The sequence below is a fragment of the Pongo abelii genome, chromosome 10, assembly GCF_028885655.2.
Source record: "Pongo abelii isolate AG06213 chromosome 10, NHGRI_mPonAbe1-v2.0_pri, whole genome shotgun sequence".
Taxonomy (NCBI): Eukaryota; Metazoa; Chordata; class Mammalia; order Primates; family Hominidae; genus Pongo; species Pongo abelii.
Window position 1 is genome coordinate 86,286,086 of NC_071995.2, and position 19,190 is coordinate 86,305,275.

A 19,190-nucleotide genomic window follows, 5' to 3' on the forward strand; every position below is an offset into this window, starting at 1 on the left:
ATAATGAGTGAACTCTCATTCACAATTGCTACAAACAGAACAAAATACCTAGGAATCCAACTTTCAAGGGATGTGAAGGACCTCTTCAAGGAGAACTACAAACCACTGCTCAAGGAAATAAGAGAGGACACAAACAAATGGAAGAACATTCCATGCTCATGGATAGGAAGAATCAATATTGTGAAAATTGCCATACTGCCAAAACTAACTTATGAATTCAATGCTGTCCCCATCAAGCTACCATTGACTTTCTTCATAGAATTAGTAAAAACTACCTTAAATTTCATATGGAACCAAAAAAGATTCCATATAGCCACGACAATCCTAAGCAAAAAGAGCAAAGCTGGAGGCATCACGCTACCTGACTTCAAACTGTGCTACAAGGCTACAGTAAGCAAAACAGCATGGTACTGGTACCAAAACAGATATATAGACCAATGGAACACAACAGAGGCCTCAGAAATAATGCCACACATCTACAACCATCTGATCTTTGACAAACCTGACAAAAACAAGCAATGGGGAAAGGATTCCCTATGTCATAAATGGTGCTGGGAAAACTGGCTAGCCATATGCAGAAAACTGAAACTGGACCCCTTCCTTACAACTTATACAAAAATTAACTCAAGATGGATTAAAGACTTAAACGTAAAACCTAAAACCATATAAACCCTAGAAGAAAACCTAGGAAATACCATTCATGACATAGGCATGGGCAAAGATTACATAACTAAAACACCAAAAGCAATGGCAACAAAAGCCAAAATTGACAAATGGGATCTAATTAAACTAAAGAGCTTCTGCACAGCGAAAGAAACTATCATCAGAGTGAACAGGCAACCTACAGAATGGGAGAAAATTTTTGCAATCTATCCATCTGACAAAGGGCTAATATCCAGACTCTACAAAGAACTTAAACAAATTTACAAGAAAAAAAAAAAAACCCATCAAAAAGTTTGTGAAGTATATGAACAGACACTTCTCAAAAGAAGACATTTATGCAGCCAACAAACATGAAAAAAAGCTCATCATCATTGGTCATTAGAGAAATGCAAATCAAAACTACAATGAGGTGCCATCTCATGCCAGTTAGAATAGCAATCATTAAAAAGTCAGGAAACAGATGCTGGAGAGGATGTGGAGCAATAGGAACGCTTTTACACTGTTGGTGGGACTCTAAATTAGTTCAACCATTGTGAAAGACAGTATGGATATTCCTCAAGGATCTAGAACCAGAAATACCATCTGACCCAGCAATTGCGTTATTGGGTATATACCCAAAGGATTATAAATCATTCTACTATAAAGGCACATGCACACATACGTTACCACAGCACAGTTCACAATAGCAAAGACTTGGAACCAACCTAAATGCCCACAAATCTTAGACTGGATAAAGAAAATGTAGCACATATAAATTGTGGAATACTACATAGCCATAAAAAAGGATGAGTTCATGTCCTTTGCAGGGACATGGATGAAGCTGGAAACCATCATTCTCAGCAAACTAACACAAGAACAGAAAACCAAACACCACATGTTCTTGCTCATAAGTGGGAGCTGAACAATGAGAACACATGGAGACAGGGAGGGGAACATCACACACTGGGTCCTGTTGGGGGGTAGGGGAGTAGGGGAGGGATAGCATTAGGAGAAATACCTAATGTAAATGACGGGTTGATGGGTGCAGCAAACTGCCATGCCACGTGTATACCTATGTAACAAACCTGCACGTTCTGCACATGTATCCCAGAACTTAAAGTATAATAAAAGAAAAAATAATAATCATAAAATGTTGTACCGCTATTGTCTTGTTTTGCATCCTGCTTAAGAGGTTTTATGCTAACTTGTTTTAATTTATTTCCTTTAAAAGTTTTTTGTTTTGTGTGTGTTTGCTGTTTGTTTTCCTGTAGTACTAGAGGATGTGATATATTTAAAGTGTGATATATTTATTAGAGTATGTCACAAACATGACCATTCTTTATTCATGATTTCAGGGAAACGATAGGTTCTTTTAACATTAAATGTAAGCCTCCTATTTTCAGAAAATCTTATTTGATTATACTTTTAAATATTGGTGTTGCTTATTTTCTCGAATTTCTTCTTCAGACATTCTAATTATGAATATATTGGTTCTTTGTCTATGCTTTGTATCTCTTTCTCTTTGATCTTTTAAATTCTTTTATTCATTTTCATTCTCTTATTTTCATTTATTTCCTCATCGGACCTTCTCAAATTTTCAGTCAAATCATTTTTTTCCATGAGCTTTTCATACATCATTTTGAAATGGTTTCTCTGTGTTTTTATTTCTAACATGATTTTGCCTTTTTCTTCCATCTCTTTCCTGAGTCCAGTCAACTCTCACTCTATATCTCCTTTTTTTGCCCCTTTCTAAGATTTTGTAGTTCTAATGTAAAGTGTTCATTTATATCTTCAGATACTTACTTAAAGCTATTTAATTAAAGTTGGAGAGGGTAGGGTTGTGTTGCTGATTCCTTCTGACTCGTTGGTTTTGAAGAAAGAATATTCATCAGCTACAAAGGTTTTTATTTTTATTTTTATTTTTTTCTTTGTTTTGTGTTTGTTTGTTGTTTGCCTGCAGTACCAGAGGACGTGATAGAGTTAAAATGTGGTACATTTATGAGAGTATGAAATCATGAAATCATGAAGAAAGAATGGTCGTGTTTGTGACATACTCTTATTCACGATAGCAGTTTTGTATGGATATTATATGCAATTTTCTGTTCTATTCAGTTAATGTTCATTTGATATTTTCCTGGACAAAAGTAATGAATTTAAGTAGACCAGTATTGGAAGTGTAGATTGTGGATCAGGATTGTTAGTTCAACATCCTCCTCCTCTGTTAATACAACAAAGTGAAGTTGCTTTAATTAATGGTATCATTATTTTTGGCACGTTTCGAGGGTGAGGAATGATTGATATTTCTTCTGATTTTGTAAGTCTCTTTACTTCTGTGGGATCTTTAGCTTCCACTGCTTGCTGCCTTCCTTTCCTTTACTGACAAGACTCCAAGGGAAGTTCATCACTCCAAGTCTCCCCACTCTAACCCAGAAGAGGTGCCTTTGCAAAACTTTCACCACTGGTCTTTGCACTTCCATATTTTTTTTTCCTTTTTATCCCCCAGTAACCATAGGTATGACCAACAAGGTATCTGACGTGTTCTTAGTGTTTCTCCATTGAGGATGTTAACTCTCTCTTAATGCGCTTGATTTTATCCATATTTATTAAGTCCCTATCCCTTTTTTTTAATTTTCTGCTCAATCTCTGATTGACTCATTGGTTCATTTTGAGTTGCTATACAAGAATCCTACAGATTAGGTAATTTACAAAGAAGAGAAATTTATTTCTTAGAGTTCAGGAGGCTGGGAAGTCCAAGATCAAGAGGCCCACATCTTTTGAGAGCCTTCTTACTGTATCATCTCATGGGGTTGAAGGCAGAAGGGAAAGAGAATATGAGAGAGCAAGAGAGCAAGAAGATGCCAAATTGCTTTTATAACAAATGCACACTTGAGACAACTAACCCACTCCCAAGATAACAGCCTTAATCCATTCATGAGAGCAGAGCCCTCTTCACCTAATTACCTCTTATTAGTTCCTATGGCCCAACGATATTCCTTTGGAGATTAAGTCTCCAATACATGAACTTTGAGGGGCACATTGAAACCATAGCATTCTATCATACAGTGACATGCAGTTCTGAGAATGAATGTTAGATTTGCATGTTTATTTTACTACTTACACATAATTTGAAATCTACAGTAGTCTTGGCATTCTAATTATGCTGTAGATATTAATTATGAGTAATTTTATTTGCTCTTCTATGACCTGTGTACATGATTTTTAGAGGGATATTGAAAATTTCTGATTTAGATAGCTGCCATTATCTATAGAAAACTATAAGTCATAATTATCATTTCTTATTCCTTGGAACTACTTGGTATGGTAGATAAAACAGTATTAAGGAAAACAACTAATTCAGAAGTCTATGGATCTAGCTCTTCCTCAAGGAAATGTCTTAAACTATAACTTGCCTTAAGGTTCCCATCTGGTGTATGTTGGCTCAAAGCTCATTCATTACTGATTTCTTGGCCCATTTCTTCAGCCTTTTAACTCCAAGTACTCTTCTGGCATTTTCTCCTGAATATATCTTTCCATCACAATCACAATTTTTTGGACTAGTTTCATTTGTTCTTGAAATTGTATCACTCAGTTTACCCATCTTATTGCTTGGGAGACTCTGCACATACTCGCAATGCTTCTCATCTTTCTCTACTCCTGGGAAGCTTTAAGAAATGAATCGATATTTGAAAATCAACGTACTTTGTAAATAGAAGAGAATAATATTTTATCATAAACCACACTTTACTTTAGAATAAATAAATTTAGATGGTAATTGGTATATTAAAGGTGACACAGCAAGTTTATAAGAATGTCTAGTTCTTTGTTATTCTTCTCTTTACATGCATTGCATCTCCCTAATCTCAAGTATTTTAAAACTGCAAATGAAATTGAGTTTCTCAGGCTCTAAGACCACCAAGTCCCAAGTACCTTTTCTAAACTTTAATGTCTAAATATTTTAATATATTTTCCATCTTCCCAATTGGACTCATCATCTCTCCATCCATGTCACTCTCATTTTGTACTCTATTTTTGCATCCACCGTGTCTATTTTAATGTCTGAGGGTTTTTTTTTTTACAACTTTTAGACAAAGATTTTCTGCTTAGTTTTTCCTATATTGCTGCTTTCTTTTTTTAACTGCCAACCTCAATCAGATATTTTTCATATGCCAGAAAAACTCCCGGAAGCACATTTATAACTGGGAAAATCTCCTTCTCCTCCTTGTCATTTCTGCTCCTACACACTCCCCACATCCATCATCATGTCCCTCTTTTTAATCCTCCTGTACATTTATCTAATCCTTCAGCATTTCAATGCTCATTTTCAATAAGGATGTTAGATGAATAAAAAGAAAATAAGTAAATAATTCTGGATAAAAAGCCCATAGAGCAATAAATTTCTATTTTCTAGTCTCTCCTATACCCTGAGAATATATTCAAGATCAAGAAAGCAAAATATGGTTTCAGCTTTCAGGAGTTTGGGATTAATCTTAACACCAGATTTATTTGCTATAATTTAGTCATTGAGTCTAAGTCAGGAAAAAAATGTGAGTTCTAAGGCCAGTAAATTAGAGAAGACATTGGAGGCACAGGTCTATCCATTACTTCTGACTGTAGGAAACATACAAAAACCGGAAAATGATAATTTGGGGTATAGCAGAAGCATATTTAGTTGCTACAATTGCATATTCTATTTAAGTACGTGGTACCCTTAAATAATTCTGCGTGGGGAATGAGAGGAAATAAGAAGAGTTTTCCAGTAGGTATTGGGATATGGTGACAACTTGTTTCCACTTGACTCAGGCTCAGTGTAATTGTAGCCCTGCATAAGAAGAAAATAAATTAATATTCTTCCAGACTCTAAAAGGAACCTAAAGCATTTAATAGAATTCCATTTTTCCCAACATATGCACATTTGGCAGAACTACTGAGCTGTAAAAATAATAGTCATTGTAGACTTTCTGCTTCTATGTTCACCAACTGCACTAATAGTTGGAGACACATTACTCCAGTTCAGTTTCAATTATTTTGACTTCTCATTAGTGAAAGGATTGATAACTACCATTTTGCTAACAGCATATAAAGCTTTCTGTGATCTAAATTTAATTTAGGCTAATTTCCAGCACAGTGTGAGCTACTGTATAGTTCATAGAATAAGACAACCTAATTTTCTCACTGCATGCAGTTAGCTACATAGAGGCTGTGCCACGAGCCGTTTGCCATTTGCCATTGAGTTAGTTTGTGGACCTTAGTTCACTCTCATTTATCAGTTTAATATAAATAATAATCTGCCTGTTTGTAGAGCCAAATGTTCAAATCAAAAGAAGTAAAGTTTTATAAACAGTTAGTCCAAATATTTTTGAACCATAAATGGGATGAGCATAACTCCAATTTTATGTTTTTTAATTTATAACAAGTTCATTGTTAAGTATAACCATTTCAATCATCTGAGTATACTCCATTACTTTTCATCTAAAACAGCATGTTTAATTATAGGTTAGTGTATGTTACACAAAGCACAAAGGAAATATTAGGTTAAAATAAAATTAAATGTGCTTCTCTTTCATAAAACTTCTGACAACTTTTAGTATGTTAACCTGCATCAGAATCTCTAAGAGCAATGTAAAGTAGTCAGTGTTTCTCAACTTCATTTGGCAACAATATCTCTCTTTTTTTGTCCTTAATTACTGATCATCTCCAGGACCACCAAACATGAATTGAGAAATGCAGGTCAAATTGAAGCAACTTCATTTTAAAATATATGAGAATGGGCCAGTCCTCTCTCATTCCTGCAACAGACCATAAACCTCCAGGTTCAAGAATAAATAAAACATTCCGAACAACATCTAAATTGAACTTAGACATTTAGTCAAAAGGCATATGATGAAGTATGATCCTCCATATGGTTATATGAAGAATATAAACCATGATAGGCCTTTACGTTGGTGCACAATGCAAATACAGCATGATCTTATTTATATGTGGAACCTAAAAAAGTTGACCTCATAGAAGTAGAGAGTCAAATGGAGGTTACCAGAGGCTGGAGGAAAAGTGGGAGAACAAGAGATATTGGTCAAACTATACAAAATTTCAGCTAGACAGAAGAAATCAGTTCAAGAGATCTATTGACATGGTGACCATATTTAATAACAATGCATTGTATTCTTGAAAATTGGTAAGAAAGTAGATTTTAAGAGTTCCCACCACAAAAAAAGTGAAGTAATGTATATGCGAATTAGCTTGATTTAGTCATTCCACAACCTATACATTTTTAAAAACATGTACATAATAGATAGAGTTTTCATTTTTCAATTAAAAAAGGGAAAATAATGTTAACAAAATCGATGCACAATGAATACAAGTAATAAGCTTATGCAAGATGTGCTTCTTGTATGAATTGTTCTATTGTAAAGACACATGCACGTGTTATGTTCATTGCAGCACTAATCACAATAGCAAAGACATGGAATCAACCTGAATGCCCATCAATGATAGACTGGATAAAGAAAATGTAGTACATATACACCATGCAATACCATGCAGCCATTGTAAAGAATGAGATCATGTCTTTTGCAGGGACATGGATGGAGCTGGAGGCCATTAGCCTTAGCAAACTAACACAGGAACAGGAAACCAAATGCGGCATGTTCTCACTTATAAGTGGGAGCTAAATGATGAGAACACATGAACACATGGAGGGGAACAACAGACAATGGGGCCTACCAGAGAGTGGAGGGTGGGAGGAGGGAAAGGATCAGAAAAAAACAGCTAATGGGTACTAGGCTTAATACCTGGGTGATGAAATAATCTGTACAACAAACCCCAAGACACACATTTACCTATGTAACAAACCTGCACATCCTGCACATGTACCCCTGTACTTAAAAGAAAGTTGTTTTTTTTTAAAGAGACAACCAATGTGAAAGGAAAAGAGATGGATGCAATATTTGGAAAGGGTAACACATTAGTTAGCTAATGTTTCAGCTGAGATTTTTTTGTATGGACACATTATAAAACAACATGGTCTGACAAGAGGCAACAAAATTATGAGAGATATGGAACATGGGTATGTTGCACTGGGAATGGGGTGGTAGCCAGTGAATTGAACAATGAGGGAAAATGCAAAGCATCAACTATCGTCTCAAAATAATGAACCCTGCAGCAACAGGCCTTATGAAGACAGCAGCACCCCTGAAGCCTTGGCTGCAGAGATCACAGCAAGGAGCAGCAATCAACAGAAAAAAATCTAAAACTATCTGCCAACTTCACAGTTTTGCTTGTGAGTAGTCTTAAGAAACAGAAATGTAGAATGAATTTTTTTTTAATTCATTCAAAAGCTAGGAGCAGCCACTTTTGCTCACACTCCTTATCTCATTTTTCTGGATATACACAATTATTTCCCATAAGCACAGAAATTCAGAAAGCAAAGGAAGATATTTAACAAAGACTTACTGTGCTAGAGTGAGATTTTCAGTAGCAAGAGGTTCAGATTCACAGAAATACACCTAGGAATTTAGAAACAAGAAAAACTATAATGATAATATAATATTAATCACCATATGAAGACTAACACTTAATATTTACTACATAGCATGAACAGTTGTTCTAAAACACATATTAATTGATTTAACTCATAAGACAGCTCTCTGAGGTAAGTACTTCCATTATTCCTGTTAAATATAAGAAATTAAAGTCCAGAGAGGTCAAGTATAGTGTCTCAATTTGGAGATAAGATGTGCAGAAATAGAATGTAAACCCATCTGTTAGATTCCAGATTTTTTGCTGTTAACTATAACAACTCCAAAACCTTTTCTGAAATTTTTTAATTGTAAGGAGTTGATAAACCTAATAAAAGTAGCTCATTTTAAAACTCCTGAATGAATCAATTAATCATGCATCTTCTGCATACAGACAATCCATTGCTTCCTGGTTTTTGAAAACCTATTCCAAAATCAAAAGGCAATGCCTATATGCCATATGAGGATATTTACGGCTCTCTATTACAGAGTAAAGGAGCATTTCTCTTCTGTCAAGATGAAGCTGAAATGGAAAGACAGGAAGGGAGAAGTTTGACTTGGTTTTTGTTTATCTCAGGAGTTCTCTGACAATCTGCCGAGCTGTTGTTTTATGCAGTGAGACTTTGCAGACCGTGACAAGACAGCTTACAGACAACTCCTTTTTTATTTAGGAAATGTGTGCTTAATGGCTTCAGTGTCTGAAGTTTCCTTTGAATCAGATTTTGTGGTGCACTTGCTTTGGTTTCATTTCATTTGGAATTTGGCAGAAAAGGAGTTGTGAATGAAGACTTCTCATTTATGTACTTTTCTCTGAACACAGGAGAGACAGAACATGAATTAATTATGACTCCAAGTGAAATCAATACCTAGGTGACTGAAATCTTGATGTGTCTTAATACACTTTATTGTAGAATTACATATTGTGATTGTATTTTACTTGCGTTTTCTCAATTTATAAAGCTACTACAAAGAATTTATATTGCTGTAGTTTAATATTTTATAAGCATTGATATAACTTTATGGTATGCCAATGGTATTTTTTAAATAAAATCATGAAGATACATAGTTTACAAAGCCAGTGTGTTTCAGATTCTAAAGTCAGTTTTTTCTTTTACTTTTCTCATGATGTATTTCCTATGTTCATTAAGTGAATAATAATCATAGAATTTCGATATATTTCCTATATTCATTAAGTAAATAATAATCATAGAATTTCTTAATTAATTATCCATCCAGTGTCTGCTGATTAAATACATTTGATAACCACACTTATGCCAAGCTCTATATAAATTATATGTAGGTAGTAATTCTCTGAAGACATTTACAAGTCCATCTCTTATTTCATCATCAAGACACTCAAATTTGCTTTTGAAGTCAGTAAATTCTGTACTATAAATCCTTTTTCAGAATTATAACAATGGACAAAAAACAGTCTCAGGGACATTTGATATTATTGATCACAGCTTGTCATGATCATTCAATTATGTGAGTGAAATCTGACTTGTCAGAAGATATTTTCTTATTGTAGTTGATGTGATTCTCTCACTGCAGGTTCTCAAGTTTTTAATGCCTGATATGAATGCTTTGATTTCTTTTCAAAGATAGGAAGAATGCTTTGCTAAGAGCCATGCAGCTGGTAAGCAAAAACTTTAATGATTTTAGAAAATGGGTAATTAAGCCTTATCATTACTTGGCAATGTAGCTATAATAACTGACCATAGGATTTACTCTGTCACTAATTTAGGGATGTTTATTATGAGCCTGAGTACACAGAAGGTAACACAACACAAATGTGACAGAACAAGTATAAAAATATGTTTGACACTTTATTCAGCTTTGATCTAGAATAATAATCAAATCACATTATCCCCAATTGATATCACATTGTTGATAACATCAATATATATTCTGCATATTTTCTATAATGTACACGAAATAAAATTTTATCAGTTATCTTCATTTTTAGCAATAAAAGATGAAAAGCTGAGATTTAGAATTAGAATATTCTATAATGCTTAAAGAAGTAAAACTCAAGATAGGAAAATCAGATACATGACAATCCCAGAATTCATATAGGGGTTACATAACTTATTGAAGAGTAATTCTAAAATATTACAATTAAAAAAATTAACATATATTTTCATTCAGGTATTTTATAATAAGTAAATGCAGCATTAATAATTCATTAAAAATGTAATGAAATTAGTGTAGTACATCTGTATAATAAAGCATTGCTATCATATTCTTTAGGTATATGAAGAAATTCTATAAATATAATGATAAATTTCAAAAATAACATATCAAATGTTGTATGTATTGTGCCTCTTTGTGACGGCAAGGTCCAGATGCAACATTTGTCTTTGACCTTGGAAGGGATATTTTGGCATTCCTTAAACCATTAGAACTCTTGAAATTTTACCAAGGTTTCAGGCCCCTGAATTCCAATGAGATTTATTTCCCACTTTCTACTGCATATTTTTCTTACTCAGGTATGTAGGGTAGTTGCTACTTCCTGCCTACCAGGCCCAAGCAAAATGTCATCATTGCAGTGGACCAGAGTAATTTAGTTGAATGGAAGGATAATCAAAGTCCCTATGGACCAGATTATGACAGAAGGCTAAAGAATTGATGCAATCCTGATGTAGGACAGCAAAAGTATATGCTGTCCATGACAGCCAAGAGTAAACTTTTACCATTCTTTACTAATGGGTATAGAGAAAGTAGCATTAGCCAGATCAGGAGTTGCATACAAAGTGCCAAGGAATATGTTGATTTGTTCGATCAGTGAAACCACATCAGGAATAGCAGCTGCAATTGGAGTCACCACCTGATTAAGTTTACAAAAATCCGCAGTTATTCCCCAAAATCCATCTGTCTTCTTTGATGACATACACTAGTTGAACAGAGATACAATGGAGATTGACATTCTTGCATTTTTCAAGCCCTGGACACTGACACTATCTACAGAGATTCGATGTTGCTTTTGGTTTACTACTTCAGTAGGTAGAGATAGTGTTAGTAGTTTCTGCTTTTCTATCCTAACATTCCTCACTCCACAGGGCAAGGAACCAATGTGGGGGTTCTGCTACTTTTTGGAGTATGTTTTTTAGCCAATGCCAAAGACACAGGCAGTCCAGAACATACTCCTTTGGCTCTGCTGCCCATTAAGGTAGCCTTGCCCACCCTCCATCATCTCAGGCCAATAAGTACCGCTACCTGGTCCCTGACTCCATGGGCCACCGCTGTCCCCTCTCAATTCAGAAAGCCCATTTCAGTGGCAGTTGTTCTCAATGCTATTCCTTGCTTACAGAGAACACCACTACAGATATTCTCTTGAGGAAAATAAAAGTCTGAAAAGATGAGTTAAAGAATCAAAGAATGTTCACCTCCTAGTCCTGGTATAGTTGAATAAGCAGAAACTTGGAGGGATATATGGAATCCTGACACATCCAGCTGCAGGAGAAGTACCAAAAATGTGAATAAATAGAAATCTGTCAAAGGCGCTTGACTTTCTGCGGCTACTACCTTCGTGAGTTCACAATAAAGTATGTCATGGTAGGCCTAGCTGCTATGGAGGGTGGACAGTTGGAAAGATTCTGGCCAGTAATGGAGAAAGAGGACAAAGTGGATCCTGGCCAGATCACTGCATTGATCTGCCATAATCTCTAATCCACAAAGACCTCAAAGTATAAAAGCTGTAGTTTCACTTCTGCTTATCAAATATCATGCAACTTCACTTTTAGCTGACACTAATCTGATTGTATATCAAGAAGGAAAATCTAGGAAATATAGTTTCTAACATAAGCATCTTAACAATAGAATAGTTGAGCATACCAAATTAAGGGGTTTACTATGAGACAAACCCTATGCCAAACCTCCTATATTTAATATTCACTTAATCTTTATAGTAACTCTATGAAATGCTAACACAAAAATGATAAGAAAATTATTCATAAATCCACTACTTATTGTTACAAAGAATTACAAACCTAAGAACAGGAAAGTATGTCCCCTCCCTCCTTCCAACCCCTCTTTCACCTGTGCACCAATCCTCAATGTAACTACTGTTAGCCTTTTGGTGTATATACCTCCTAGCTCTTTTCTACTCTTGTGGAAGTATAAGAATTTCTGGAGCCATTTTAATGGCTTATAAATAAAAAATGCATCCTACATTTGTGAACCACATAAACCTCCAAGATTATTTTATAGCTTTCAGTGAGGCAGTAAGAACATGGAATATGATTAAATACCAAATAGCATAGGGATTCAGAGTCTAATATAATTTAACTTAAAGAAATAAAGAAACATGGTATTTACTTCCCACCTGAGTTTATAGAGTAACATTTATTGTGGTTATTTTAGCTAGGGTTCAGAAACTAATTTTTTATTAATGCTCTTCCTCTGCTGAACCACATATATGGTATAAGAATTACTCTAGTCTTTTGACATATATTAATATCTGGCTAAGTAGGTGCCTCATTGGCCCCATGATCTTGGCCAACACCTCAAGCTTAGCCTTCTTTTTCTTACACCTCTATTGTTATTAAAAGATCAGTAAAGAAAAATCTAAGAAAGGCATTTGTTCCATCATTGTTCTTAGAGTTGATTTTTATTGTTTCACAATTCTTCCATCTTTGCTTTTGCCATAGTTCACTTGTGAACAGAGTATTATATCTTTCTATCCCACGTGGGCTTGGCTATTATGACCTGCTTTAACAAATGGAATCTGAGTAGAAGTTATAGTGGGTAGTCATGAGGAAACAGTTGATTTTGACCAACAGCCTGAAGAAAAACTCCTCCAGCTTTTCTGAATGCTAAGTGGCAAACAAGTGTCTATGTTGAAAACTATATGAAATTGCAGTTGATAAATGTGCAGTGTTATCAGAGTAATAACTAGTCTTTCTAACTACAGATGTGGAGAAATAGATTCTTCTTTCTTTTTTTTTTTTAGAAATGTATTTTTTTATTATTATTATTATACTCTAAGTTTTAGGGCACATGTGCACAACGTGCAGGTTTGTTACATATGTATACATGTACCATGTTGGTGTGCTGCACCCATTAATTCGTCATTTAGTATTAGGTATATCTCCTAATGCTATCCCTCCCCCCTCCCCCTATCCCACAACAGTCCCTGGTATGTGATGTTCCCCTTCCTGTGTCCATGTGTTCTCACTGTTCAATTCCCACCTACAATTGAGAACATGCGGTGTTTAGTTTTTTTGTCTTTGAGATAGTTTGCTGAGAATGATGGTTTCCAGCTTCATCCATGCCCCTACAAAGGACATGAACTCATTTTTTATGGCTGCATAGTATTCCATGGTGTATATGTGCCACATTTTCTTAATCCAGTCTATCATTGTTGGACATTTGGGTTGGTTCTAAGTCTTTGCTATTGTGAATAATGCCGCAATAAACTTTATTACAAGATTGCTAACACAAAATTAACAGTAGATGCATAGTCAAAAAACATGCCTGAAATCTAATTGAAGAGATTGGCAAATGAATGTGCATTTATATGTTTTAAATTGAAACATTAGAGACATTCTGTATTTTTATACGTCTCCAACCAGTTTTCTGTTTGTTTGTTTATTAACAGACCAAATACTATTACCAATCATGCTGGCTAAGGGGACACCTTCTTGAATGCAAGAACCACAATTTGAGAAACATTATAATAGACAAATAAATGAAACAGAATAGAATGTTCAGAAATCAGTCAGTTAAATAGGAAATTTGAAAATATATATTTTAGAGAATAGATAAATCAATAAACAATATTTAAAATATCAATAGTCACTTTAAAAACTGTTATAAAGCTGGATCCTGTTCTTACTCTTTTAAAACATTTTAAAAGACAAATATAATGTAATAATTCAGGCCATAAAGGGACAAAAAAAAATAATATTTTAAATAAATGATGTTTATAATAGAATTGAAATGGGAGTGATCTTTTAAGTATTATATATAAGCCATAAAAGAAAAGATTTACATATTGACTATACGCATATTTTAATTTTACTGTGAAAAAAAGTCAAAGACAACACAGCTAAAAAAATAACAAGCCAGGAAAAGTATTCTCAACATATATGACCGAATGAAACTTAATTTTTTTACTATAAAAATGCTCTTATAAATTAATAAAACACTCCATTTAAAAATGGACAAAGCCAGGAGTTTACGACCAGCTTGGGCAACATAGAGAGATACTATTTTAAAAAATGGACAAAGGACATTACAAATAGTTTACAGAAAAAATTAAATTAAAATAAGCAATAAAAATGTGACGCATACTCAATCACAGTCATAACTAAACAAATGCACATTAAAACAAAAATGAGTTACAGTGTTTCACCGGGTAGACTGGTAAGATTAAAATGATTGCTAAAGTCCAGTATTCACAGGAATTTGGGGAACTATAAATTTCTGCAACATTTTTGGAGACTAATTTGGACATATATATTAAATTTAATATGTATGTGTACTCTGACCTCTCAATTCCATTCAAAGAATTTGTTCTATAGATATAATATCACAAGTTCCCAAATAGTTATCACACTGATAATCTTTTTCTTGCTTAAATTAGCTAAATTTGCAACTTAGAGTCCTGGCGAATACAGTTTATCTTACATAAATATAGCTAAATCACTCGAATTTCAATCTTAAAAATTAAGTGCTCCGCAGGAACAAATAGTCCCTCCCTAGACCATAAATTTCTCCACTACAGGTTATGCACAGTGAGAATGAGAATCACATCCATCTGTTCACAGTTGTATCTCCATTGCCTGTATCAGTGCTGACAGGTAAAAAACGTTCAATTAATAGTTCAATTAATAGTTATTAATTGAACTGAGAAAAAGAAACATTCTAATAATATAAGAAAATTTTCCAATATAGCCAAAGTACACATACACTTTGATCAAGCAATTTCATTTTTCAATTATTTTTCCTATGGAAATACTCACAAAGGTGTGATATAATGTCCACAAAAGTATCATTTGCAATACTGTATTTGGCAAAAGCCTTACAACAAGATCAAACAAGTTCTGTAAGACACACTTCTAGGTTAAAAAGGAAACCCTTGTACACTGTTGATGCAATTGAAAATTAGTACAGCCATTAAGAAAACAATATGGAGGCTCCTCAAAAAATGGAAGATTGAACTATCTCATGATCCAGCAATGCCACCTTTGGGTATACATCCAAAAGAAATGAAATCCTCCTCTCGAAAAGATGTCCGCATTTCCATGTTCATTGCAGCATTATTCACAATAGCCAAGATATGGAAAAAACCTAAGTGTCCCTTAGTGAATAAATAAATAAAGTATACTACATATACACAAAGGAATATTATTCAGCATTTAAAAATAAGGAAATCCTGACATTTTCCACAACATGAAAACCTAGAGGGCATTACACTAAGTGAAATGAGTCAGACACAAAAAGACAAATACTGCATGATCTCCCTTATACTTGGAATATAAAAAATTCAAACTCACAGAAACAGAGAATAGAATGGTGTTTACCAAGGACTAGGCAGGGGAATATGGAGAATGCTGGTCAAAGAACACAAATTTTCAAGATTAAGTGCTAGAGATCTAATGTACAGAATGATGATTAGGTAATGATAATGTGCTACATACTTAAAATTTACTAAGAGACTAGATCTTAATGGTTCTCCCCAGGGAAAAAAAGAAAAGTAAAGTAAATATTTGAGGTGATGGATAGGTTAATTAGCTTGATTGGGGGAATCATTTCATAATGAATACATATAACATCACATTGTATACCTTAAATATACACAAGGTTTATTTGTTGATCATGCCTCAGTAAAGCTGGCCGGGGGAAAAGATGCTGAGGAGTTTTTATAGAATGCAACTTGAAGTGGAACTGCAGGGATTTCAATGTGTCTAGGTAGTCTGGCAAAAAAAAATGTGGCAAGTTACCACAGTAATCAAATTACAAAAACAAATCAAGGATTCTACTGAGAGGATCTTTAAGGGACCAGAGAGTCATAAATGTTGACCATTTCCGAAGTTGTAGGGGTATAAAAGGAAAGGCCATTCTGATACTGTTAAAGAAAAAATTATTAAATGATACTTGTTAAAGCACAGTAAGACAAACTTTATTCAGGACCATCATGATAGGTACAGGGACCACTACAGCAGGGTCTCACAGTGGGAGAAATTGGGCTTAACTCCAAGTACAGCCAAGGAACAGTGTGGGAGTCGGTGGATGGAAAATGACTAAGAGGAAACATCAGGAGTAAGGGGGTTTCTGGCTCAACTGACCAATTGATTCTTTCTGAAAACAGGCCAGGGTGATCAGACATCACCTAGTAGACGATGGAGGATGAGAAATTTGATCAGATATAGAGAATAGGAGGTTCTTGCTAGCTGACTTAGCAGGGTTATTTGTTAAAACTGGATTTTATAAGGAAATGTGGAACCACCTTTGCAAAAATTATAACAGTGAGAAAATTATGACAGTGAAAGAGATCTGATCTAACCAACCCTGATCATGCCTCTACCTTCCAAACTGCCCTCAGTTATTCCTGTGCTTCAGCCAAGCTAACTTTGGGAGAAATTTAGTGTATAGTTTAAATGATAACAGCCCTTTTCCAGAATTAAACCACCTTTGTAAAACTAATGAAAGCCCACCAGGTTAGGAGGACGACAGGAGCCTGAATTCTCCTGAAGTATAGACATAAATGATTAGCAGCTATTATTCCAGAGATCACAAGATTTGCAACTTCTCCAATTACTCCTGCAGAGAACATCACTATTGTAGAACATAAGACTGGCCTTTTGAGATGTCTTTCTCCACCTGAATTTGCCAACCAGTCCTGTGGCTTCACCCAGGCGTAGACTCACATGCATGAAGACCATTCTCCACACTCCTATAGCTATACCCCCTCCCACAACCAATCAGCAGCACCCTTTCCCTAGCCAGTTTCTTTTCCAAAAACTATCTTTGAAGAGCCCTAGCCTGCAAATTTTCAGGGAGGCTAATTTGAAAAATAATAAAATTCTAGTCTCTTGTTTAGCCAGCTCTATGTGTGAAAAACTCTTTATTGTATTTCCCCTGTCATGGAAAATTGGCTCTATCTGTGCAGCAGGCAAAAAGAACCCATTTGATTGTTACAAGTGCACACACGGGCCTTTGGTCAGAAGCCTGACCAAAGTTGGCCAAGCAAATAATCTTTGTCAATACATAACAAAAACCATCAAAGAGATGTACTCCTGCTGATATGATTTGGCTGTGTCCCCACCCAAATCTCATCTTGAATTCCCACGTGCTGTGGGAGGGACCTAGTGGGAGGTAATTGAAACATGGGGGCAAGTCTTTCCTGTGCTGTTCTCAGATAGTAAGTCTCACGAGATCTGATCATTTTAAAAAGAGGAGATCCCCTGCACAAGCTCTATCTCTCTTTGCCTGCTGCCATCCATGTAAGACGTGACTTGCTCCTCCTTGCCTTCTGCTGTGATTGTGAGGCTTCTCCAGCCACATGGAACTCTAAGTCCAATTAAATGTCTTTCTTTTGTAAATTGCCCAGTCTCAGGCATGTTTTTATCAGCAGCATGAAAACTCACTAATACACCTGTCCTACTCTCATTTCATGGCAGAAGCAAGTTATTTGCAATTATAAATAAACAACAAGAAAAAGCTTTTTAAAATAAAAAAAAAAATCTGCTTAATGTTGGGGCCCAAACATGGCAATTTTAGTATGCTGACGAAAACATAATTTTAAGGGCTTAGAGAGAGGTCTTCGCTTTCCTTCCGCCCAAAGTATAAGAATGTTCATACTTTGGGAGCTCCAGAGAGATCAGAGCTGCTGGGACCCCACAGAGGAGGGAGTAGGGTTCATTGTGAGAAAACATTGCAATAGCAATACCTAAGGGAAGTGATTTTGACAGATAACACTGAAGGGCTATTAAAGCTCAGGAAGGAAGCAGGTGGTGGATGTCACATAGTATCCTGTAAAACTTATACCCAGACCTATAGGTCTGGTATAAAATCTTCCTACAGTGCAGTTGGGGGAAAAAAATGAAAAACACATGGCTAGGAAGATATGCAATATGATCCTACATTGAAAAGTAAAGCTGTGTATATCTATAATAATTTATAAATAGAAAATGCATAGAGAATGCAAATGTAGACAAATATGGGCAATGTTAAGAGTAGTTAGCACTAGGTGATTGAATTATGTGCAATTTTAACTTTCTATAATTTTCTGTTTTGGAGTTTTCCTATGATTATGAAGAAATTATAAATTATGATCTTCATAATTATAATAGGTTATGAAGTAGTCTATTATAATATGTAATGCATTATAATAGAAAGCATCAAAAATATTAAGACAATTTTTATGTTTATTCTTATTTGGTAGATAAAAATCATAAAAGACTTGGTGCATTATCCAGATCCATTGGAAAGACATCCAAGAATAGCTTTAGAAATTCCAAAGTTACTGAATTTTCCTATTTGAATAAACACTTTCATGTATAAGGTCCATGGTAATGTCCAACATTTGGCTTCAAATTGTAGATTAAGCATTCATAAAGTCTTTCTTGCTCTTGTTGTTGGAACGCATATCTACCTACTAATTAAACTTACTATTTTTCAAAAGGAAAAGCCTGTTTATTCTTTCAAGATAAAATTTTAAAGGTTTGATTTTAATCATATTATTGCATAAATTATATAAATAACTACTTCTCCAGATGAACTTTATCTTTTATTTACCACCCAGATGTGATGGGAAAAAATTAAGAAATAAAAATTCTAGGCTATATAAAAATATTGCTAACATAACATTTATTCTCCATTTAAATAGCAATACAGGCACACTGCAGAGGAAATATTTCCATATGGCATATATAAACACCATGGTTATTGATCCCTTAAGAGTTTCTGTGCTGTGATATGTTTGAAGACTGGGAGACTATTTCTATAGCATTCCCCACATTATTACATTTTTCCTATTACTATAATTTTTTCATTTTTAAATTTTAAATCATAGGTTTTTATTACTAC